We start from the raw sequence: 12,563 nt of genomic DNA, 5'->3' as shown, positions 1-12,563 counted from the left end.
TTTTTCTGTTTGTGGTCTTTAGCTTTACTCTCCACTCATCACTCTCTCCTCTGTAACATATCAGTTTCATATACTTTAATCTGTTTCATAGGTAGAATTGTATTACAATGATTTTTATATACCTATCTTTTCTACTGACCTAAACATTTTGAGGGAAAATACTATATCTTAATCAGCATTAGCATAGTGCCTGATATATAGTATGTGCTCAGTGAATAGCTATTAAACTCAAGCAAAGGTAAATTATGCAATCCTTCTGCCTTCTTTCTTCATTTGCAAAGTAAAATGAATGATCTCTAAAATTTTCTTTTACTCTAATACAATTATTATTCTATATAGCTACTAGTCTATTTCTCTAGGGTATTAGCAGAAAAAACTTTAAGAAAATATAAGAAGAGAGAGAAAGAGAGGCAGAGACAGAGACAGACAGAGAGAGGGAATGAAGATCAATATGCTTACAGAGCTTAAACTTTGCAGATGAAGTCAACGAAGTTCATAAAGGGAGGACAGGAGAGAGTTAGAAAGGTGGGAAGCATTAATATGTAGGAAGTGTGAGAAATAAGGTCAATTCATGAAAGATTTAGATAAAAATCTACATAGGGAGGAGAGCCAGGACACTGTATCAGAGAAGCCAAAGACTGAGTGGGTGTCACTGAGGAGTGCGGATGTTGTAAGTGAAACAAAGTGGTTAAGAAGATGAGAAATGAGAAAAGAGCTCTAGTTGAACTTTGAGCAACATAGGTTTGAACTACACAGCTCCACTTACACATGGATTGTTTTCAGCTAAACTAGGGTCAAAAATACAGTATTATTGCAATGAGAAATCTGCATATATGGGGGGTCAACTTTCCTATATGAGGGTCCACAGGACCCACTGAGTATGCGTGATTTTTGTATGCGCAAGGATACTGGAACCAACCCTCCCATATACCAAGGGACAACTGTATGTACTTGGCTGTCGTCTGGTAAAGGATTATATTTTTGTACTGGGCCATAGTAGATGTCATTAGAACTAAATGAGGGTTAAACATTTGGGGGTTTCAGGTGGACAGGGAATTTTTATAATTTAGAATAATTATCAAGAAAAAAAGCTCTGGAAAACCTTTCTTTTTTTTTTGTTTTAGAAAAAGGCATTTATTTTTAAAGGAGTCACTTTCAAAATCTTCATCCAAAGTAAAAAAAAAAAATGTATACTTTATCATAATTTCTCTAATTATCAACATGACTTTATATACTTTCTTTCTGTTCATTTGGAGTAAATCTTCATTCTCTTTGGAGAAAAGTGTAAATCCAACATATGTTACATTATTTAAAAGGTATCAACTGTACTTTCAGAATACACTTAGTTTATATGTTACACTCCCGAACACTAAATTCTGATGGTTTCATTGCATCACAATGAAAGTCAGGGTGGGCTTAAGAAAAAAGTGAAACTTTCAGAATACACATTTGCTATTGATTATGAGAATGTGTCAGATTTGTGTGGGGGGAAGAGGGAAGGGTGAATGGTGCATGATCTATTAATAAGAAACAGTTTAATGCAGTAGATCACTAAAGCATGGCTAATTCTGAAGCCAAAAGCCACACATTCTTAACTTTCCCCCTAGCTTTAGAACCAGTCTCCACACACTCCCTACAGGAACTGGAACATTACTCTTTGAAAGCAAAGCCAGTGTTTAGAAAATCTGAAATTGAGCTAACAGCACAGCATATAGAAGTCACACAGGATGTTATTTTAAACTGTAATGCAGAAATGTCAGTTCATTTGATATCTTTATTTGTTACATGTGGGCTTGAAGAAAGTAAGTTATGTACATTTTTGCTTTACATAAACTGTGTTACAGGGTATTTTCAACTGTCAGGGAGGTTTGAGACCCATCAGAAAACAAGATCTTTGCTGAATGTTTTTAAAACTTGGAGAAAAGAACATACAATGATTTTTCTAATTTATTCCCCTTGTAAAGATTATATTTAAAAATATCACTCAGTAGTGATTCAGAAAGGATGTCTAACTGGAAAAATCGTATGGCTTTTTAATTGATTTAAATCAATTTAAATGGCTACGTGATTTAAACATCTAACCCATGTTCTATTAACCTACCCCATCTCCATTGCATATAAGTCAAAGATTTAAACACACAACTGGATCCAAAGAAAGAGTCGTGCAATATCCAGAGGTGGTGAATACCACATTTAATTGGTCATATTTAATTGATGAATGCTTATGCTACTCTCCAAGCACTAAGGTTGAAATGTCTTATGTGGTACACACTCTACACTTAGCTTTTCTCCCTTTACTTCATTACCAGTTTGTTTGACTTCTCCCAAAATGTTAAATCAGATAGTTGATTGATGACCTTCTACTAATTGATTAGCTACTATAAGAGGAAAAAATGGAATGTGAAGTTTTAAATCAATAACGCATGGTTTCATGTCCACAGTAGTCTGGAGATTATATACCACCATTCTGCATAAAATATATAAAAATGATTTAAAAATCAGTCTGAATTTTTATGTCTCCATACTATAGATAAGCAGAAAACTCTTTTAGATTTATCAGTAAAATAAAGTAATTCTTGGTAACTTTCTTGAAAATGTTTCCAAAATAAAAGAGAGAGAGAAAAGAGCAAAGTTATTTTTCTTTAACAAGGATGTAAAGAAAGAAAAATATGAAGTAAAAAAAGGACTTGAATTTTATCACCTTAAAAATTTAGAAATGAAGATCTGTAAGCTATGCCTATATGTCATAGCTGTGTGGATAGTGTCTTAGTCTGTTTATGTTGCTATAACAAAACACCTTAGAGTAGGTAATTTTCAAAGAACAGAAATTTATTTCCCACAATTCTGGAGGGTGGGAAATTCAAGATCAAGATACGAGCAGATTCAGTATCTGGTGAGATGTTCCGTCTCTCCTTCCAACATGCTTCTGCCTTGTTATATTTTTCAGAGGTGAAAAATGTTGTGTCCTCACATGGTGGAAGGGACAGAAGAGCAAAAAAGGGCCTAAGCTACTTCTCTCTCGCTGTTTTATAAGACACTAATACACTCCTGATGGCAGAGACTTCATGACTGGACCACTTCCTAAAAGGCGTCAATACCACCACAGACGATTAGGTTTCAACACATGAATTTTGAGAGACATTCAGATGATAACATATAGAAAAATTATAAAATTTAGAAAAGGGTCCACCAAGGTGTGGTGGTGGCTTTGCATCTTGATTGAGGCCACAATGTCTGAACAGCCAGAGCATGTTGGAGATAATGTACCATAACTTCCTCTCCACTACAATTTAATTTAAAAGAACCACCTGTCAGTATAGATATTTCTAAACAGATGAAGGGATATGTAAAATACGATACGATTTTAAAATTGTATCACCTTCAACAAAATATTGTGATAGGACCACATCTCTTTCAAAATTGTGAAATTAAGCAGAAACATATTTAATCTGGGTTTAATAACCAAGTGTGCTAAAAAACCTAAAGCATACATCTTTCCAAATAACTAACTTGGAAATTTTAAAAATAAGGAAAGCTAAAATTATGGAACAAACTTTATTTAAAAATACTTATTTCAATGAAATACATACTTATTTCAAGCTGTTTAATTAGGAGAGGACTCCACAGTTGCATGTTTGCCCCTGCCCCTGCAAAAAAAGGTAACTATGCAGCAATCAAGAACAGTTACGTTGACAACTATTGGATTCCTTGAATGTTTTCACTGTTTTTATGTTTTTACTTATATCCAATTAAATTAAAAGTTATTGTTTTAGTGCAGTGGATGATATTTTATTATGATTTAAATAACAGTAGTCAGTACAAATCCACTCTCAAAAATAACTTTTGGACAGTGAATACCTACAAAATAATTTTGTTTATTCATTCACTTATTCATCCAGCAAATATATTTTGAATGACATTTCTTTACTAGGCATCATTTAGGCACAGAGGACATAGCACATAATAGTTCACTTATTCATGTATTTTTGGTAAGTTTGTTGTCAGAGTATTCCCTGGGATTCTTGTCTTGATGGGAGGATCTCAAACTATTTTGAAGAAAATAAAAAGAAGAGATTGATGAGAGAGATCACTGAACAACTACATGTTTCTAGTTTTCAATTTTTAGATAGTTTGTGAGTTCCTCATGTGGTCAATGTTAAAATCACTCCCTCTTGTTTCATGGGAGAAATATCCGGCAATGAATGTATTTACTTTGAGTTGACAAGACTGAGTTTTCCATCTTCAATGGACATAGGGGCACAGGAATTAAATTCACAAAGAGGATTGAAAAGCTCAATTTTTGCATAGGTGAGCTTGTGATGATAAACTATATAGCTATTATATACACACTGCAAAGGATTTTGTGGCAAGTATAAATAAATTATTTATAAATCTTTACAGATTAGTATCTTTCTCATTTTTAGAAGGGAACAGTTTTGAAATTCTGGCCTTGCTCAATCCAGAAATCATGATGTTATTAACCACATATGCAGCTATTTGTGGACGTTTCCAGTGCATGGAGACACACAGAGAGAGACAGAAAGAAAGAGGAAGAGAAAGAGAAAAATTTTAAATCCCACATTTAGTGACATGGTAAATAAAATATAATACACTGTGCTACTTTTGAGAATTTTGTACTTAAAAACATAAGATAAAGAGATTCTACTGGAAAAATAGGGGTGACAAATACATGTTGAGGGGATAATACTTTACAGCTTCAGGAAACATCAACTTGTTTCAATACATCAAATTCAGTGTGAAAAGATAATTTACAGGAGATAACTCAAAGAGTCACTCCAGATTGTGTTGGCACTGGCAGAGCAGACAGATCCAGCACACACCTAAAATCTCCAATCTCACCTGGACTCAGCACAGTGGCTTGGCTGATCAATTCTGTTGCTCACAATAGAGTGACCAGCATGCAGACTCTGGAACCAGGCTGTATGGATTTTGATCTTTGTTATGAGCAGTGAGACTTCAGCAAAACTAATTCACTTCACACTCTCTAAATTCCCCAAAGTAGTGCTGATAAAATTCTCTAATTCATACAGCTGCCCTAAGATAATAAAACTAGACCCTTTAAACAATCTTTGGTGCTCAATAGTTATCTGCTATTATTATTTTTGTTTGCATTAGTGTCTATTCCAAGTATTACCATTCTCCTGAGATCCATTAATAACTCCACCCATCTCATTCTCAACTGACAATCTCAACATCCAGTTTAACCGAGATTATTGAATTCCTTGGGTGTCGTCTCTCTCTACTTCCCACTTCTATTAATTCGATTATCTATAAAAACAAGTGTCTTAACTTTTAATTTTCTAAGCTTAGGGATATGGTGTCTGTCCTATTGTGGGCCAGCCCATCTATATTCTTAAAGTTATCCTGTCTTTTTCATCTGTGTTACATTTGTTCTACTTAGAGTGAACTTTTCAAGTTATTTTTGGTCAACTTATTCCTCTCTGTAAATCCTTTTAATGGGATTCCTGGGTCCTTAGAATAAGTTGCTAATCAGACAACATGGCCTCCGTGATCTGGCTTCTGTTTACATCTTCACTCACACTACTCATCACACTTCGTGCCTTGGCTTTGTGGCTTCAGCAACCTCATTTTTCTCTAGTCACAATAACAGAATAAGCTCCTTCCTACTGTAGGACTCTGCTCATGTGGTCTCACTTGCATGGAGTGTCCTTCCACCATGCAAGCATCTTATTAAGCCTAACTTGATGCTACCCATCTTATTCTAACTCCGATATTACTCTATCAAGTAGAACTTCTCCATCATTCCAAAGTTGCTGATTTTAACCTCCTTTAAAGCATCCTAAAATTTCTCCACCTCTGAAGTATTCTGACACTGCCCTTGATACAATCTAAACTGTAGACTTCATAATTACTTGTTCAATTCTCTGATATCTCAAGCAAAACTTCAACAAAGTCTACAACTATGCTTTCTTTCTCATTGTTGTATTTCTGGCACTAAGTGACTATTTTTAATAAACAAATTATGGTATGATCACTAGAAATTTTCATGTTAGAAAACTTTCTTCATCCTCCTCTTTAGGCTATTAAATTTCACTACATGATTTATGAGATTCACCTAAGCTTTAAAGTCTACGTAACCAGCAGAGAAACTGATGAGGAGTTTTCGTTATTTCACAGCCAATTATGATGAATTGATTTTCTTACCCCTCTAAAATTATTTTATGAGTTATTTATGGAATGTTTCATTAATGACTTTTATTGCATTACTTATAGCCATTTTGTAATTTTGTGCTGAAGAGGTGAAACTTGGGCAGGTTAGTTAATCTTTCTTTGACTTAATTTTCTTATTTTAAGTGCAAAAATATATTTGGTTATCTCTAAAGTTTTTAAAGACATTGTTCTTGGAATATAATATCTACTCAATAAATGATAGAAGCTCCTCATGATTCTTATGATTAATATTAAAGCCAGATATAAAAGCTATACCTGCAATCCATTATATGTGTGTGTATACATGTGTGTATATATAATTTCATATATATATATTTTATTTCATATATTATATATTATATATGTATATATTTGAAAAAAACCTATAGAGCAAAGTATAGCTTGCCTGGTTGCAACCAATCAAAAAATAAAGAAGAAACTATTCCATGAGAAAGGACAAGGAACAGAATTGGTTGTGTACGGTAGGTATAAAGTATATGTTTGTTGAAAGAATAAATTAATAACAGAATTATAATATTATAGCATAACTTTCATTTTTAGAAATACAGGAAAAATTGAAGTTATTTTAAACTAGTGTTAATTTAGCAAAATTAGGATATTTTAAAATTCTATATATCCATGTTGGTAGATAAATTTACTTTTTGATGTTTTACTCTGGGTTTTTAAGTGTAATTTAATGTAGTTAAACATTTAAATTAGAGATTTAAATTTAGAGCAAAAAAGAAGTCTTGATAAAATGCAATACGAATTCTTATTCATTTTTAAAAATTATCTAATACTTTCTAGTTATGGTAGAATCCTTCTTAAAAGGTTTGAAGTCATATATTATCACTTCTGACAATGGAGTACACAAAGGATATTTTTAAAATCTCTATAATTTTCTTATCTTGGAGGTTGATTATGAGTGTCTGGTTATGGCAAATGTTGCAGGAGTAATTATAAACAGTAAAATGATTACATAAGGCTTACATGTAGTAGTAGGCATTCTAGGTCTATCCTGCACCTTCAGAGGCAATTCTACTCTCCACTGTTATTAGGAAAGATTCAACTAAGTATTGATAAATATTGCCTTCCTTAACAAAGTCATGTAGCCCATAATAATACAGGCCCTACTTCTCTGGATTTGTCTTGGAAGTAATAAGCCAGTGAAGAGTAAGCCCCTACTTCTGATGTCACCATGTCAGGAGTTGCGGGAGTTGCAAACATTGAGAACCTATTTTCTTTTTTCTTTTTCTTTTTTTTTTTTTTTTTGAACCAGAGTCTTGCTCTGTTGCTCAGGATGGAGTGCAGTGGTGCAATCTCAGCTCACTGCAACCTCTGCCTCCACAGGTTCATGTGATTCTCCTGCCTTAGCCTCCTGAGTCTGGGATTACAGGTGTCCACCGTCATGCCTGGCTAATTTTTGTATTTTTAGTAGAGACAGGATTTCACCATGTTGGCCGGGCTGGTCTTGAACTCCTGGCCTCAAGTGATTGACCCACCTCAGGGTCCCAAAGTGCTGTATTGCAAGTGTGAGCCACCTCCCCTAGCCTTAATAACCTATTTTATTGTAAATGAACCATAGCTGAGGTCAGAGTGGGACGTAGCTCTGTGGAGTCTCTGAGCCCTGTTCGCAAACCAGGGCAGCTACAGTGACTTTCTAGCTCATTCCTGTTAGGGTGGCACTCCATGAGGAAATCCTACTCTCTCTTCCATCTTTGTGCAGGAGCAAAGAGGACAAGTACACCCAAACATAGCTAAGAAAAGACATTCACATCACATAAGTCAAAAGTCACATTTATTCTCAGGAAGAATACCTAGAACTGTCCCTGGGATAGGGCCTTGAGACAGAAAGGGAAAATGGGGGTAGGTATTACTAGTTTCACTTGCATTTGCATTCACTACATGCCCTTCCATTCAGAAAATAAAAATGTACAAAACCTATTTCCTAAATTTCTAGGATTAAGAGCTCAATTCATTCAAACTATCAAGATGATTTGGGGAGTAATTATCTTTAAAATTATTTAGGTTTATTGGGAGCCATTCTGAAACTTCAGCTGAATAAATGAAAATGTTAGACTGGAAACTTATAAACCTAAAGAATGTTGCAGAAGCCTACGTGTTCACTGGAGAGTTGGAGGTAATGCAAATGACACTTGTCAGGTTTCTTACTCCTAAATAAGTTCTACTGATGAAGCTCCAAGTGTCTTAGTTGCACATCACAGCCATCAGTGAAACTTACAAGACAGGCATTGCAATTGTTACAAAAAGCCTGGGACTTGGAAATAGTTATGGCAGACCTTCTAAACCTAGCTCTACCAGTTAGAATTTTATGTTGATTTAAGACGATATAAATGAAAGTTTAAATAGCAAAACATTGAGATTGGTGGGAAGAGATGAGAGGCATCTTTTATAAAATAATTTATAACTTCATAAAACATTTGACTAAAGAATTCTTGCTAATAGAGAGTTCAATAACATGAAATTAGAAATACTGAGCTTTTCAGTATTGAATCTACTGTCTTGTGCAATTCTTTTTCTTGTGCAAAAGTATACATCTCCCTGTAAAATTAAAAATGTAATAATTCAGACAAACAAATTTCAAATTGTGTTCTATGAAATCCTGGAGTTGCAGCAATAAAGAGGTTCATTGAAAGACAGTGTGGTCACGAAAGGCATGCTTTAACACCACCACCTTGGGGACCTGATGCTGACACGGAAAATATGTTGGGGATAGAAAATAAAACTGTCTTCTCCGGTTTGGGGAATTTAGAGTTGCTTTAGGGAAACAGTGACTAATTTATGACAAGTATTTGGAGACGAGATAATGTGTCAAAATAAACATATCTTTCTTATTTGCTTGAGAGGAAGAAAGCTGCTTTATGGAGTTCCTTGGAATCCTTAAAAATAGCAGTAAGATAACTGTTTCCATTATTCATGGAATGTTTTATTCTTGAGGCTAAACAGGTCAAATATTTGTGCTTATATAGGCAAAACTGAAAAACTCCACGAAATGTCGATTAATGAACTCTTTAGGCATGATCCAAGCCCACAGCTTGTCGTACCTGTGTTCTGTTCCTTGGGCTTCCTCAGTCTAGGAACCGGTACCTGACTTTAGCCACACACAGATTCTGAAGATTATGTAGGTCAAACAGTGGGCAGGAGAGCAGTGTATAGGTTAACAAGACTATAGTTGGAATTGAGTGCTTGTTTTCTTCCCATGCATAAACAAGGCAGAATTTACAATGCCAATTCCTTGATCACCCTGCTTCTATGCATCATCCAGACTATTTATTCTACCTGAAAAGCCCCTCATATCTTCTTTCCCTCATCCCCCTTAAATTTAATGCTTTAGTTTTGGGAAGCTTCTAAAGACAGGTATATCTGGGTTCAAAGCTCATCCTCATCTGTCAATTTGATATAATATCAATGACTCGCAGGGGTATGGTAAAGACAAGATGAGAAAATGTACATGCAGCACTGAATAAAATGACTGAGACATAAGGGACCCTTCAAAAATGGTAGCCTAAAGTCAAGGATACTGAGATCTAAATCTATTTGCTTTCAATATTGTCCATAACAATGCTATCCCAATGTGCTCTTTCTCTTATTTTCAGTTTCTTCAGCTAGTACTATCTGTACTCTTCTTTCTATGATCATAGATAACCTATAAAATGATATTACCTTGTATTTTTTCTATAATCATATAACATTTTTTTCTATTGTGGTTATAAGCTTACTTAGGTTGAGAAATAATTAACCAACTTCCTTAGATTTTATCCTTAGAGGCTATTTTAGGCACACAGTAGGACAGCACATAGGTTTTTGATAAATGATTCGGAAAATGAATTTTAAATATGTAAAGGCCCCTGACCACATATCAAAAGTGGGACAGCTTGATTAAACAATTTTTACTCTCTACTGGAAACAAATGTGCGAGATAAGTTTGTGGATGGTATTTGGCAGATTTGGATCTTTTTGGAAGATATAGAGGAAAATAATAGTTCATAATGATTCTAAATTTAATTTAAAATTGATTCAAAAGTCCTTCTTTTTGGTTATGACAATTGTTTAGGTTCTGGACCTCCTCTAATTACCATGATTTTGGGCCCCTTGTATTTCTCCTTTATTTCTTGCCAAGGAATAAAATCAAACCCTGATGTGATTAGCTTTTTTTATGTTTTCAACCAAGCCATTGTCTTTTTCAGGAATATAGAGAGTGAAGCAGGGGAAAGTAAAGTTCTGGTTGAACTGTTCATCTCTGAATTCTCCTCTGGGAATTTTTTTTTTTTTTTTTACGTCTTCCTTCCCCTAAATCTCTGTAGATGCTATTACTCATAATTATTCACTTTTCTCACTAGCTTTGCACCCTGTACACATTGGTACTCTTTCACTTTACCACATTGTACTGTAACTTATTTCTTTGTATACCTGTCTCCCTTCTGAGACTGAGGGTTGCTTGAAGGTGAAGATTGTGCTATAGTAACTAACCTGAACTCCTGTTTCATTATGTGTTTGGGAATTATCTATTGAAATTAATTGTTGTGTTCTTAGGTCATTACTGTTACTTTTAGCTAACACCTTTTAAAAACATGGCTACAGTTCACTTTCACAAGTGATCAGTGATAAATATTTGGTTAAGCTGTAATTTTGAAAAATTGTCTATTTTTAAAAGTCGTTGTGATGTTTTGTAATCTCTAGACTCTTGACAATGAATTCCTTCTGCTTCACATGCAGCTTCAAGCTCATGGTGAAAAGTTTCCTGCCTGTTCTGCCTTTTCTGATTAATGTTTTCCTGTTGGGTGTGTATAAGTTATTTACTTTTCCTATAATGACACATTCTGTCTAACTGTATAGTGCCTTCTACCTGTGTTGTTACATAAATATCTTAGATTTAATTGTCCCTAAGGAAATAATATGATATTTAAAAGATTTATATTCTCCCTGTTGCTCCTCTGATAAATAAGTTCAGCAAATACAGAAAGGGTGTTCAATGGGATATTATGTAATATGTCTTTGTTTAACTCTTTTAATTTTATTGTTGTGGGGGAGAGAAACATGAGACTATATAAATTAATAAGTGAATTCTGTTTATCTCTCTTCTGTATTTTCAACTTTTATACTTTAATTTTTTACTGAATAAACTTCTAAATACAACAGCATTGTAATGTTAATACTAAAATTTTTCTCTCCTCATAAGAGGGAGAATAAAGGAAGATATATGTACATAGATAGGAATAGATGTTGTTATGGTTTGGCTGTGTCCCCACCCAAATCTCAACTTGAATTTTATCTCCCAGAATTCCCACGTGTTGTGGGAGGGGCCCAGGGGGAGGTAATTGAATCATGGGAGCCAGTCTTTCCTGTGCTATTATTGAAATAATGAATAAGTCTCACCAGATCTGATGGGTTTCCGCTTTGCTTCTTCCTCATTTGCTCTTGCTGCCACCATATAAGAAGAGCCTTTCACCTCCCGCCATGATTCTGAGGCCGCCCCAGCCATGTGGAACTGTAAGTCCGATTAAACCTCTTTTTCCTCCCAGTCTTGGTTATGTCCTTATCAGCAGTGTCAAAATAGACTAATACAGATATACATATATTTTACATCAAAACGACTACTGATATTACCACATATTAATAACAGTAAAATTATTTTCTACATGCAGTCAGGGCCAAAAGGGCAAAATTAATTTTGTTATATAGAATTAAATTATTTTATGAATAATAGCAAATCAAATGTTTTAAAAAATATTTTAAATTATATTTGAAGTAAAATGATCTCACATTAACTTTTTACTGTTTAACTGCTATGATATTTTACATTATTTTATAAAATCATAACATTAATGAGTTTAAAGAGACCTGAATGTGAGTTGTCATTTTGAAGATGAGGTTAAGTTACTTGCCCAAGGTCACACATCCAGCTAGTAGCAGAGTTCTCTTGACGTGAAGGCTAAAGTCCTCTTATTTTTAGGCAAATAAATCAAGAGTATACATTAAATCATGAATTATTAATGTATTCAGTTCTCTCTTTATCAACTATAAGACTTTTTATAATGGACTATATGTTTGGTGACAAATTTTCATTAACGATCAGTGCAAGGCCTGCTATAAATATGTAGAAAGCTATTGCTTAGTGTTTGTCTCTTTATTTATTCAATAAACATGTATTTAGTACCTACAATATGCTGCATGGTGCTAGGCACCAAGAGTGCCAAAGTGGATGAGGCATTCCCACCACCTGGGAAGGCATGGCTTTAGTAGGAGAGCTGGCCATGTAAACTTATATTCTGAACAGCAAAGTCTCTTTGAATGTTCGATGAAGAGTGCATTTGAGTAAGGTCAGATTACATTCTTGGAGTTGTCCAGGT

The sequence above is a fragment of the Theropithecus gelada genome, chromosome 5 (assembly GCF_003255815.1).
Source record: "Theropithecus gelada isolate Dixy chromosome 5, Tgel_1.0, whole genome shotgun sequence".
Taxonomy (NCBI): domain Eukaryota; kingdom Metazoa; phylum Chordata; class Mammalia; order Primates; family Cercopithecidae; genus Theropithecus; species Theropithecus gelada.
Note: the sequence above shows the minus strand (reverse complement) of the source record.